The 13,427-nt window shown below is 38.3% G+C and overlaps 2 non-coding genes across 2 annotated transcripts; both read left to right on the top strand.

The window, feature by feature from the left end:
- Nucleotides 1–609: 609 nt before the first annotated feature.
- On the top strand, nt 610–691 carry TRNAL-UAG (transfer RNA leucine (anticodon UAG)). The gene has a single exon. It is a non-coding gene; the product is annotated as a tRNA-Leu (tRNA).
- A 2,838-nt stretch (nt 692–3,529) lies between these two features.
- TRNAL-UAG (transfer RNA leucine (anticodon UAG)) lies at nt 3,530–3,611 on the top strand. Its single transcript has one exon. It is a non-coding gene; the product is annotated as a tRNA-Leu (tRNA).
- The last annotated feature ends 9,816 nt before the right edge of the window (nt 3,612–13,427 follow it).

The following is a 13,427-nucleotide window of genomic DNA, read 5'->3' as shown; positions in this document are numbered from 1 at the left end:
ACATAATTTACCATCTATGTTACATCCATGTCAGTTCAATCAATGATCAACCATTCTCAAAATTTGCCAAAATCAATCTTGGTCAAAAGAAGTCTAACTGCTAGCTCATATTTCTGCTGCCTTTTTAGGTTTATCAATACAGGATGAGCAGATGGATTAGCAAACATTAAAAGAGACATGCTGCTTCTGATGCTTTCCAGTAAGTCACCCTAGTGATGAACTCATAGCTACATTGCTCTGCACTGCTGTATAATGTCTTCCTTGCTGCTGCTTCTGATTGTCTGTTACGTACAGGCAGGGGTGTAGGAATCCTTCATGTTTGAGTGTCCTGTATATGGGTGATCATAGCAAGTAATCTATACCACCTAATTCAGTGATATCTAAAAATTAGCGTATGAGCCAACAGAGGAAAGATTAGTTAAATATCTGGATACAGGTCATATGTTTTGGAAAATGGTGCCCCAGAGTCAATGTACAAACAAATCCCTGATAACAATGTTGCTCATGAATAATAACATTTGTATTTTTGTCTTATTGGATATAAAATATTTTCTGTCACTTACATCAAAAGCAAACTTCTGATATAAACAACTTTAAACATCTGTAAGAGGTAGCGTGGCCGAGCGGTCTAAGGCGCTGGATTTAGGCTCCAGTCTCTCTGGAGGCGTGGGTTCAAATCCCACCACTGCCATTATTTATTTGTATCTAATTTTTACCAAAAATTAGGAAACAGTTGAGGAAGTAAAGGGGATTGAGAACTTAGGAGGCAGCGATCATGCTATCCTATAATTTTGAAATACAAAAGGAGGAAAACCTGCGAAAACTGAGATTTTAAGAATGGACTGTAGAAAGGCAGTTTTTAATGGACTCAGTAAAAAGGAAGGAAAGGTAGGATGTTCTAAAGGAAGGAAATGTCCAGGAAGGATGGGAGATTTTGCAAAATTAAATCATCACTGCACAATCAGTATCAATCCCGAAAGAAGGAAGAATGGAAAGCATTTATGGAGACCAGGATGGCTGAATACTGAACTTAAAAGCTTGCTAAAAAGGAACAAAGAAATGAGTATCAAATGGAAAGAAGGGTTCATATCTAAAGAAGAATATAATGCTGTCTGCAGGGAAAGCTGGGCTAGCGTTAGAAAAGCTAAAGCCAGTAATGAATTGAGGCTTGCAAGAGAGACCAAAAGCAATAAGAAAGGATTTTGGAAGTAAGTCAAAAGTTAAAGAAAAGCCAAAGATGCTATAGGATTTTTAAAAGATGAAAAGGGTAATGTGGTCAAAAATGATGTTGAGAAGACTGAACTTTTAAATTCCTGTTTGGCTTCTCTGTTCTCTAAGAAAGCAAATGTAACATCAAGTGATCTTCACTGTGCTGTAGAAATAAAGGAACATGTGAAAAAGTCATACGTATGAATACTGCATATGAGTGGTCATGTTAGCTTTAGGCATCAGAATTAATTACATAATTTACCATCTATGTTACATCCATGTCAGTTCAATCAATGATCAACCATTCTCAAAATTTTCCAAAATCAATCTTGGTCAAAAGACGTCTAACTGCTAGCTCATATTTCTGCTGCCTTTTTAGGGTTATCAATACAGGATGAGCAGAGTGATTAGAAAACATAAACAGAGCCATGCTGCTTCTGCTGTTTTCCAGTAAGTTCCCTAGTTATGGATTCATAGCTACACTGCTCTGCACTGCTGTATAATGTCTTCCTTGCTGCTGCTTCTGATTGTCTGTTACGTACAGGCAAGGGTGTAGGAATCCTTCATGTTTGAGTGTCCTGTATATGGGAAATCATAGCAAGTAATCTATAGCACCTAATACAGTGATATCTAAAAATTAGCGGATGAGCCAACAGAGGAAAGATTAGTTAAATATCTGGATACAAGTCATATGTTTTGTAAAATGGTGCCCCAGAGTCAATGTACAAACACATCCATGATAACTACGTTGCTGTTGCATAATAACATTTGTATTTTTGTCTTATTGGATATAAAATATTTTCTGTCACTTACATCAAAAGCAAACTTCTGATATAAATAACTTTAAACATCCGTAAGAGGTAGCGTGGCCGAGCGGTCTAAGGTGCTGGATTTAGGCTCCAGTCTCTCTGGAGGCGTGGGTTCCAATTCTGCTGCTGCTCTTATTTATTTGGATCTAATTTTTACCAAAAATTAGGAAACAGTTGAGGAAGTAAAGGAGGTTGAGAATTTAGGAGGTAGCAGTAATTTTATCCTATACTTTTGAAATACAAAAGGTGGAAAACCCGCAAAAACTGAGATTTTAAGATTGGACTGTAGAAAGGCAGTTTTTAATGGACTCAGGAAAAAGGAATGAAAAGTAGGATGTTCTAAAGGAAAGAAATGTCCAGGAAGGATGGGAGATTTTGCTAAATTAAATTCTCACTGCACAATCAGTAACAATCCCGAAAAGAAGGAAGAATGGAAAGCATTTATGGAGACCAGGATGGCTGAATACTGAACTTAAAAGCTTGCTAAAAAGGAACAAAGAAATGAATATCAAATGAAAAGAAGGGTTCATATTTAAAGAAGAATATAATGCTGTCTGCAGGGAAAGCTGGGCTAGCGTTAGAAGAGCTAAAGCCAGTAATGAAGTGGGGCTTGAAAGAGAGACCAAAAGCAATAAGAAAGGATTTTGGAATTAAGTCAAAAGTTAAAGAAAAGCCAAAGATGCTATAGGATTTTTAAAAGATGAAAAGGGTAATGTGGTCAAAAATGATGTTGAGAAGACTGAAGTTTTAAATTCCTGTTTGGCTTCTCTGTTCTCTAAGAAAGCAAATGTAACATCAAGTGATCTTCACTGTGCTGTAGAAGAAAAGGAACATGTGAACAAGTCATATGTATGAATACTACATATGAGTGGTCATTTTGGCTTTAGGCATCAGAATTAATTACATAATTTACCATCTATGTTACATCCATGTCAGTTCAATCAATGATCAACCATTCTCAAAATTTTCCAAAATCAATCTTGGTCAAAAGAAATCTAACTGCTAGCTCATATCCCTGCTGCCTTTTTAGGGTTATCAATACAGGATGAGCAGAGAGATTAGCAAACATTAACAGAGACATGCTGCTTCTGATGCTTTCCAGTAAGTCACCCTAGTGATGAACTCATAGTTACATTGCTCTGCACTGCTGTATAATGTCTTCCTTGCTGCTGCTTCTGATTATCTGTTACGTACAGGCAGGGGTGTAGGAATCCTTCATGTTTGAGTGTCTTGTATATGGGAGATCATAGCAAGTAATCTATACCACCTAATTCAGTGATATCTAAAAATTAGCGTATGAGCCAACAGAGGAAAGATTAGTTAAATATCTGGATAAAAGTCATATGTTTTGGAAAATGGTGCCCCAGAATCAATGTACAAACAAATCCCTGATAACAATGTTGCTCATGCATAATAACATTTGTATTTTTGTCTTATTTTATATAAAATATTTTCTGTCACTTACATCAAAAGCAAACTTCTGATATAAACAAATTTAGACATCTGTAAGAGGTAGCGTGGCCGAGCGGTCTAAGGCGCTGGATTTAGGCTCCAGTCTCTCTGGAGGCGTGGGTTCAAATCCCACCGCTGCCATTATTTATTTGGATCTAATTTTTACCAAAAATTAGGAAAAGGTTGAGGAAGTAAACTGGATTGAGAACTTAGGAGGCAGCGATCATGCTATCCTATAATTTTGAAATACAAAAGGAGGAAAACCTGCGAAAACTGAGATTTTAAGAATGGACTGTAGAAAGGCAGTTTATAATGGACTCAGTAAAAAGGAAGGAAAGGTAGGATGTTCTAAAGGAAAGAAATGTCCAGGAAGGATGGGAGGTTTTGCTAAATTAAATAGTCACTACACAATGAGTATCAATCCCGAAAAGAAGGAAGAATGGAAAGCATTTATGGAGACCAGGATGGCTGAATACTGAACTTAAAAGCTTGCTAAAAAGGAAAAAAGAAATGAGTATCAAATGGAAAGAAGGGTTCATATCTAAAGAAGAATATAATGCTGTCTGCAGGGAAAGCTGGGCTAGCGTTAGAAAAGCTAAAGCCAGTAATGAATTGAGGCTTGCAAGAGAGACCAAAAGCAATAAGAAAGGATTTTGGAAGTTATTCAAAAGTTAAAGAAAAGCCAAAGATGCTATAGGATTTTTAAAAGATGAAAAGGGTAATGTGGTCAAAAATGATGTTGAGAAGACTGAACTTTTAAATCCTGTTTGGCTTCTCTGTTCTCTAAGAAAGCAAATGTAACATCAAGTGATCTTCACTGTGCTGTAGAAGAAAAGGAACATGTGAAAAAGTCATACGTATGAATACTGCATATGAGTGGTCATGTTAGCTTTAGGAATCAGAATTAATTACATAATTTACCATCTATGTTACATCCATGTCAGTTCAATCAATGATCAACCATTCTCAAAATTTGCCAAAATCAATCTTGGTCAAAAGAAGTCTAACTGCTAGCTCTTATCCCTGCTGCCTTTTTAGGGTTATCAATACAGGATGAGCAGAGTGATTAGCAAACATTAAAAGAGACATGCTGCTTCTGATGCTTTCCAGTAAGTCACCCTAATGATGAACTCATAGCTACATTGCTCTGCACTGCTGTATAATGTCTTCCTTGCTGCTGCTTCTGATTGTCTGTTACGTACAGGCAGGGGTGTAGGAATACTTCATGTTTGAGTGTCCTGTATGTGGGAGATCATAGCAAGTAATCTATACCACCTAATTCAGTGATATCTAAAAATTAGCGTATGAGCCAACAGAGGAAAGATTAGTTAAATATCTGGATACAAGTCATATGTTTTGGAAAATGGTGCCCCAGAGTCAATGTACAAACAAATCCCTGATAACAATGCTGCTTATGCATAATAACATTTGTATTTTTGTCTTATTTTATATAAAATATTTTCTGTCACTTACATCAAAAGCAAACTTATGATATAAACAACTTTAAACAACTGTAAGATGTAGCGTGGCCGAGCGGTCTAAGGCGCTGGATTTAGGCTCCAGTCTCTCTGGAGGCGTGGGCTCAAATCCCACCACTGCCATTATTTATTTGGATCTAATTTTTACCAAAAATTAGGAAAAGGTTGAGGAAGTAAAGGGGATTGAGAACTTAGGAGGCAGCGATCATGCTATCCTATAATTTTGAAATACAAAAGGAGGAAAACCTGCGAAAACTGAGATTTTAAGAATGGACTGTAGAAAGGCAGTTTATAATGGACTCAGTAAAAAGGAAGGAAAGGTAGGATGTTCTAAAGGAAAGAAATGTCCAGGAAGGATGGGAGATTTTGCTAAATTAAATTGTCACTGCATATTCAGTATCAATCCCGAAAAGAAGGAAGAATGGAAAGCATTTATGGAGACCAGGATGGCTGAATACTGAACTTAAAAGCTTGCTAAAAAGGAAAAAAGAAATGAGTATCAAATGGAAAGAAGGGTTCATATCTAAAGAAGAATATAATGCTGTCTGCAGGGAAAGCTGGGCTAGCGTTAGAAAAGCTAAAGCCAGTAATGAATTGAGGCTTGCAAGAGAGACCAAAAGCAATAAGAAAGGATTTTGGAAGTAAGTCAAAAGTTAAAGAAAAGCCAAAGATGCTATAGGATTTTTAAAAGATGAAAAGGGTAATGTGGTCAAAAATGATGTTGAGAAGACTGAACTTTTAAATCCTGTTTGGCTTCTCTGTTCTCTAAGAAAGCAAATGTAACATCAAGTGATCTTCACTGTGCTGTAGAAGAAAAGGAACATGTGAAAAAGTCATACGTATGAATACTGCATATGAGTGGTCATGTTAGCTTTAGGCATCAGAATTAATTACATAATTTACCATCTATGTTACATCCATGTCAGTTCAATCAATGATCAACCATTCTCAAAATTTGCCAAATTCAATCTTGGTCAAAAGAAGTCTAACTGCTAGCTCATATTTCTGCTGCCTTTTTAGGGTTATCAATACAGGATGAGCAGAGTGATTAGCAAACATAAACAGAGACATGCTGCTTCTGCTGCTTTCCAGTAAGTCACTCTAGTTATGGATTCATAGCTACATTGCTCTGCACTGCTGTATAATGTCTTCCTTGCTGCTGCTTCTGATTGTCTGTTACGTACAGGCAGGGGTGTAGGAATCCTTCATGTTTGAGTGTCCTGTATATGGGAGATCATAGCAAGTAATCTATAGCACCTAATAGAGTGATGTCTAAAAATTAGCGGATGAGCCAACAGAGGAAAGATTAGTTAAATATCTGGATACAAGTGATATGTTTTGTAAAACGGTGTCCCAGAGTCAATGTACAAACAAATCCCTGATAACTACGTTGCTGTTGCATAATAACATTTGTATTTTTGTCTTATTGGATATAAAATATTTTCTGTCACTTACATCAAAAGCAAACTTCTGATATAAATAACTTTAAACATCTGTAAGAAGTAGCGCGGCCGAGCGGTCCAAGGCGCTGGATTTAGGCTCCAGTCTCTCTGGAGGCGTGGGTTCTAATCCCACTGCTGCTATTATTTATTTGCATCTAATTTTTACCAAAAATTAGGAAACAGTTGAGGAATTAAAGGGGGTTGAGAATTTAGGAGGCAGCGGTAATTTTATTCTATACTTTTGAACTACACAAGGTGGAAAACCTGCAAAAACTGAGATTTTAAGATTGGACTGTAGAAAGGCAGTTTTTAAAGGACTCAGGAAAAAGGAATGAAAAGTAGGATGTTCTAAAGGAAAGAAATGTCCAGGAAGGATGGGAGATTTTGCTAAATTAAATTCTCACTGCACAATCAGTAACAATCCCGAAAAGAAGGAAGAATGGAAACCATTTATGGAGACCAGGATGGCTGAATACTGAACTTAAAAGCTTGCTAAAAAGGAACAAAGAAATGAGTATCAAATGAAAAGAAAGGTTCATATCTAAAGAAGAATATAATGCTGTCTGCAGGGATAGCTGGGCTAGCGTTAGAACAGCTAAAGCCAGTAATGAAGTGGGGCTTGAAAGAGAGACCAAAAGCAATAAGAAAGGATTTTGGAATTAAGTCAAAAGTTAAAGAAAAGCCAAAGATGCTATAGGATTTTTAAAGGATGAAAAGGGTAAAGTGGTCAATAATGATGTTGAGAAGACTGAACTTTTAAATTCCTGTTTGGCTTCTCTGTTCTCTAAGAAAGCAAATGTAACATCAAGTGATCTTCACTGTGCTGTAGAAGAAAAGGAACATGTGAACAAGTCATACGTATGAATACTGCATATGAGTGGTCATGTTAGCTTTAGGCATCAGAATTAATTACATAATTTACCATCTATGTTACATCCATGTCAGTTCAATCAATGATCAACCATTCTCAAAATTTGCCAAAATCAATCTTGGTCAAAAGAAGTCTAACTGCTAGCTCATATTTCTGCTGCCTTTTTAGGGTTATCAATACAGGATGAGCAGAGTGATTAGCAAACATAAACAGAGCCATGCTGCTTCTGCTGCTTTCCAGTAAGTCACTCTAGTTATGGATTCATAGCTACATTGCTCTGCACTGCTGTATAATGTCTTCCTTGCTGCTGCTTCTGATTGTCTGTTACGTACAGGCAGGGGTGTAGGAATCCTTCATGTTTGAGTGTCCTGTATATGGGAGATCATAGCAAGTAATCTATAGCACCTAATAGAGTGATGTCTAAAAATTAGCGGATGAGCCAACAGAGGAAAGATTAGTTAAATATCTGGATACAAGTCATATGTTTTGTAAAACGGTGTCCCAGAGTCAATGTACAAACAAATCCCTGATAACGACGTTGCTGTTGCATAATAACATTTGTATTTTTGTCTTATTGGATATAAAATATTTTCTGTCACTTACATCAAAAGCAAACTTCTGATATAAATAACTTTAAACATCTATATGAGGTAGCGCGGCCGAGCGGTCCAAGGCGCTGGATTTAGGCTCCAGTCTCTCTGGAGGCGTGGGTTCTAATCCCACTGCTGCTATTATTTATTTGCATCTAATTTTTACCAAAAATTAGGAAACAGTTGAGGAATTAAAGGGGGTTGAGAATTTATGAGGCAGCGGTAATTTTATTCTATACTTTTGAACTACACAAGGTGGAAAACCTGCAAAAACTGAGATTTTAAGATTGGACTGTAGAAAGGCAGTTTTTAAAGGACTCAGGAAAAAGGAATGAAAAGTAGGATGTTCTAAAGGAAAGAAATGTCCAGGAAGGATGGGAGATTTTGCTAAATTAAATTCTCACTGCACAATCAGTAACAATCCCGAAAAGAAGGAAGAATGGAAACCATTTATGGAGACCAGGATGGCTGAATACTGAACTTAAAAGCTTGCTAAAAAGGAACAAAGAAATGAGTATCAAATGAAAAGAAGGGTTCATATCTAAAGAAGAATATAATGCTGTCTGCAGGGATAGCTGGGCTAGCGTTAGAACAGCTAAAGCCAGTAATGAAGTGGGGCTTGAAAGAGAGACCAAAAGCAATAAGAAAGGATTTTGGAATTAAGTCAAAAGTTAAAGAAAAGCCAAAGATGCTATAGGATTTTTAAAGGATGAAAAGGGTAAAGTGGTCAATAATGATGTTGAGAAGACTGAACTTTTAAATTCCTGTTTGGCTTCTCTGTTCTCTAAGAAAGCAAATGTAACATCAAGTGATCTTCACTGTGCTGTAGAAGAAAAGGAACATGTGAACAAGTCATATGTATGAATACTGCATATGAGTGGTCATGTTAGCTTTAGGCATCAGAATTAATTACATAATTTACCATCTATGTTACATCCATGTCAGTTCAATCAATGATCAACCATTCTCAAAATTTGCCAAAATCAATCTTGGTCAAAAGAAGTCTAACTGCTAGCTCATATCCCTGCTGCCTTTTTAGGGTTATCTTTACAGGATGAGCAGAGAGATTAGCAAACATTAAAAGAGACATGCTGCTTCTGATGCTTTCCAGTAAGTCACCCTAGTGATGAACTCATAGCTACATTGCTCTGCACTGCTGTATAATGTCTTCCTTGCTGCTGCTTCTGATTATCTGTTACGTACAGGCAGGGGTGTAGGAATCCTTCATATTTGAGTGTCCTGTATATGGGAGATCATAGCAAGTAATCTCTAGGGGAGGAGTCCTGAGGAGATAATTTGCATATTCCCACTGCATTTTGGGGTAAGTGAAGAGTCTCCGCGAGCTCAAAGAACACTGGATTTTGGCTGTTGGAGCTGAAAAGAGGACATCGTTAAACCAGGGGAGGAGTCCTGAGGAGATAATTTGCATATTCCCACTGCATTTTGGGGTAAGTGAAGAGTCTCCGCGAGCTCAAAGAACACTGGATTTTGGCTGTTGGAGCTGAAAAGAGGACATCGGTAAACCATGGGAGGAGTCCTGAGGAGATAATTTGCATAATCCCACTGCATTTTGGGGTAAGTGAAGAGTCTCCGCGAGCTCAAAGAACACTGGATTTTGGCTGTTGGAGCTGAAAAGAGGACATCGGTAAACCAGGGGAGGAGTCCTGAGGAGATAATTTGCATATTCCCACTGAATTTTGGGGTAAGTGAAGAGTCTCCGCGAGCTCAAAGAACACTGGATTTTGGCTGTTGGAGCTGAAAAGAGGACATCGGTAAACCAGGGGAGGAGTCCTGAGGAGATAATTTGCATATTCCCACTGCATTTTGGGGTAAGTGAAGAGTCTCCGCGAGCTCAAAGAACACTGGATTTTGGCTGTTGGAGCTGAAAAGAGGACATCGGTAAACCAGGGGAGGAGTCCTGAGGAGATAATTTGCATATTCCCACTGCATTTTGGGGTAAGTGAAGAGTCTCCGCGAGCTCAAAGAACACTGGATTTTGGCTGTTGGAGCTGAAAAGAGGACATCAGTAAACCGCGCGCCTACCGGCGTGCGCATTTTGAAGCTTTTTTTTTAAGCTTTTTTCACTGTTTTCAGAACATTAACAATAAGAACATGGAAGAGTCCAGGAGCCATTTGGTGAGCTGCATATCCTGCTACATGTTCACAGACTTGCCAGTGGAAAAGCCAGACTTCACATGCCAGAAATGCAAGCTTGTGTCGCTGTTGGAGGAAAAGTTGCGAAATCTAGAAGAGAGGTTAACTACCTTGAAAATCATTAAAGAAGGTGAAGAGTTCTTAGACAGAGCAGAATTATCTCTTCATGATTCAGAAAGAGAAGAAATTCGAACTGCACCTGACGAAACAGAGGAATGGAAGCATGTGACCCACAGAAGCAGGAGGATCGAGAGGCAGTCAGCACCCATACTGCTCAGGAACCAGTACCAGGCTCTCACACAGGAGAACCATGAAGAAATACAGCAAGATAAGACTTTGCCAGCAATGAATGACCTTGTAAGCCCTCAGAATCCTCCTGGATGGAGAAAGAAGAATGTTGTGAAGAAAAAACGGAGAGTGGTGGTCATGGGGGATTCCCTGTTAAGAGGAACAGAGGCCGCTATCTGCAGACCAGACATAACCTCAAGAGAAATGTGCTGTCTTCCAGGAGCAAAAATTAAAGATGTGTCTGACAGGATATCAAGACTCTTCAGACCTACAGATCACTACCCATTCCTGCTAATACATGTGGGGACAAATGACACCGCAAGAAAGGACCTGGCAACCATCTGCAGTGACTTTGAAGACTTAGGCAAGAAAGTGAAAGAATTGGGAGCGCAGGTGGTCTTCTCATCCATCCTCCCAGTGGATGGCCATGGAACAATGAGGTGGAATAGGATTCTACAGGTGAACAACTGGCTACGTCGATGGTGCCGTCAACAAGGATTTGGATTTCTGGATCACGGAATGAATTACCTATATGATGGACTACTTGCTAGAGATGGGGTGCACCTTACGAAGACTGGAAAACATGTATTTGGAAGTCGCCTTGCTACACTCATCAGAAGAGCTTTAAACTAGAACAATGTGGGAAGGGAAGCAAAAGGCCAGAAAAAGCCATACAGCTGACAAATACTATTGAGATCTCTGCTACTGGAAGTGGAAAAGAAGAACAAAGACAAAAAAATCTAAATAATAAAAATATGGGAGGAAGAGAAACCAATCACAAACTAAAATGTTTTTATACAAATGCACAAAGCATGGGCAACAAACAAGGAGAATTGGAACTACTAATGCAGGAAAAGGAATATGATGTCATTGGAATCACTGAAACTTGGTGGGACGATACACATGATTGGAATAAAAGGCTAAAAGGATACAACTTATTTGCAAGAAACAGACTTGATAAACGAGGAGGAGGTGTTGCATTGTATGTTAGAAAAGCGTATATCTGCACAGAGATTGAAGCTTCAGAGACTGGGAGTTCTGTGGAAACTGTTTGGGTAAGAATACAAGGAGAGAACAACGGAAAGGACACCATTGTAGGCATTTACTACAGGCCACCTGGGCAAGCTGAAGATATGGATGAACTCTTTATGTATCAAATGACCAAGTTCTCCAAAAAATATGACGTAGTGGTCATGGGAGATTTCAACTATCCAGACATTTGTTGGGAATCTCTCTCAAGTAAAACTAACAGGTCAAGCAAATTCTTATCCTCTCTTGCTGACAATTTTATCTTCCAAAAGGTAGGGGAGAAAACAAGGGGATCTGCTACTTTGGATCTAATCCTTATAAACAGGGAGGAAATGGTTGAGGAGGTAAAGGTGGCTGGGACCCTAGGAGGCAGCGATCATGCTATTATAGAATTTTGGATAACTAGAGGAGGAAGACATGTGAAGACTCAAACTTCAAGGTTAGATTTTAGAAAGGCAGATTTTAAGAGACTCAGAAAGAGAATAGGAGGGATCCAATGGCTGGATGTCCTTAAGGACAAAAATGTCCAGGAAGGATGGGAAATTTTTAAAAATGAGATTCTCAAAGCACAATCGTTAACAATCCCGAAAAGTAGGAAGAATGGGAAGCATTTAAGGAAACCAGGATGGATGAACACAGAACTTAAACACATACTAAAAAGAAAGAAAGAAATGTTTATTAAATGGAAAGAGGGAGGCATATCTAAAGAAGATTATAATGCAGTCTGCAGATCCTGCAGGGCACGTATCAGGTTAGCTAAAGCTGACAATGAATTAAGGCTTGCAAGAGATGTCAAAAGCAATAAAAAAGGATTTTGGGGGTATGTCAAAAGTAAAAGAAAAGTCAAAGATGCTATAGGATTTTTACAGGATGAAAATGGAGAAATGGTAAGAGAGGATGTTGAGAAGGCCGAACTTTTTAATTCCTATTTTGCATCTGTTTTCTCTCAGAAAGAAAATGTAACATCAACTGATCTTCACTGTCCTTTTAAAGGAATAGAGGAATCCAAGTTATCAGTAAACAGAAAGATTGTGAGGGAATATTTAGCTAACATAAATGAGTTCAAGTCTCCAGGTCCAGATGAATTACACCCCAGAGTACTGAAGGAGATTGTAGAAGAAATTTTAGAACCACTCTCCATAATCTTTGAAAATTCTTGGAGAACAGGAGAAGTCCCAGAAGACTGGAGAAGAGCAAATGTTGTTCCTATCTTCAAAAAGGGGAAGAAGGTGGACCCAGGGAACTATAGGCCGGTGAGTCTGACTTCTATACCAGGAAAGATCTTTGAACAAATTATTAAACAACATGTATGTAAGTACATGCATAAGAATGAAGTGATTAACCAGAGTCAGCATGGGTTTGTAACTAACAAGTCATGTCAGACTAACTTAATTTCCTTCTATGACAGAATCACTGACTGGGTGGATCAGGGAAATGCTGTAGATATAGTATATCTTGACTTCAGCAAAGCATTTGACAAAGTATCTCACATCATCCTTATTGAAAAAATGACCAAGTATGCAATGGACCAGGCAACTGTTAGATGGATTCATAACTGGCTTAGTGATCGGACTCAAAGGGTGGTTGTAAATGGCTTCACATCCAGCTGGATGAATGTCTCAAGTGGGGTACCACAGGGCTCCGTCCTGGGACCTGTATTGTTCAACATCTTTATCAATGATTTAGATGAAGGAATTGAGGGTAAACTGATTAAATTTGCTGATGACACAAAGCTAGGAGGGATAGCTAATACTAGAGAAGAGAGAGAGAGGATTCAAAAAGACCTAAATAAACTGGAGCAGTGGGCAGCAACCAACAGAATGGTTTTTAACCGGGAAAAATGCAAAGTACTACATCTGGGCAATAAAAATGAAAAAAGCATATACAGAATGGGAGGAATAGAGCTAAGCAACAGTACATGTGAAAAAGACTTAGGTATACTAATAGATTATAGACTGAACATGAGTCAACAGTGTGATGCAGCAGCAAAAAAGGCAAATACAATTCTTGGATGTATTAACAGAAGCATACAGTCTAGATCACGTGAAGTCATTATCGGTCTTTACTCCTCTTTGGTCAGACCTCATCTGGAATACTGTGTACAG

Source organism: Phyllobates terribilis, unplaced genomic scaffold, assembly GCF_046119375.1.
Source record: "Phyllobates terribilis strain yellow unplaced genomic scaffold, ASM4611937v1 Scaffold_11__3_contigs__length_659146591, whole genome shotgun sequence".
Classification (NCBI taxonomy): domain Eukaryota; kingdom Metazoa; phylum Chordata; class Amphibia; order Anura; family Dendrobatidae; genus Phyllobates; species Phyllobates terribilis.
The sequence above is the reverse complement of the archived record's forward strand: the minus strand, read 5'-3'. Positions and strand labels throughout refer to the sequence as shown.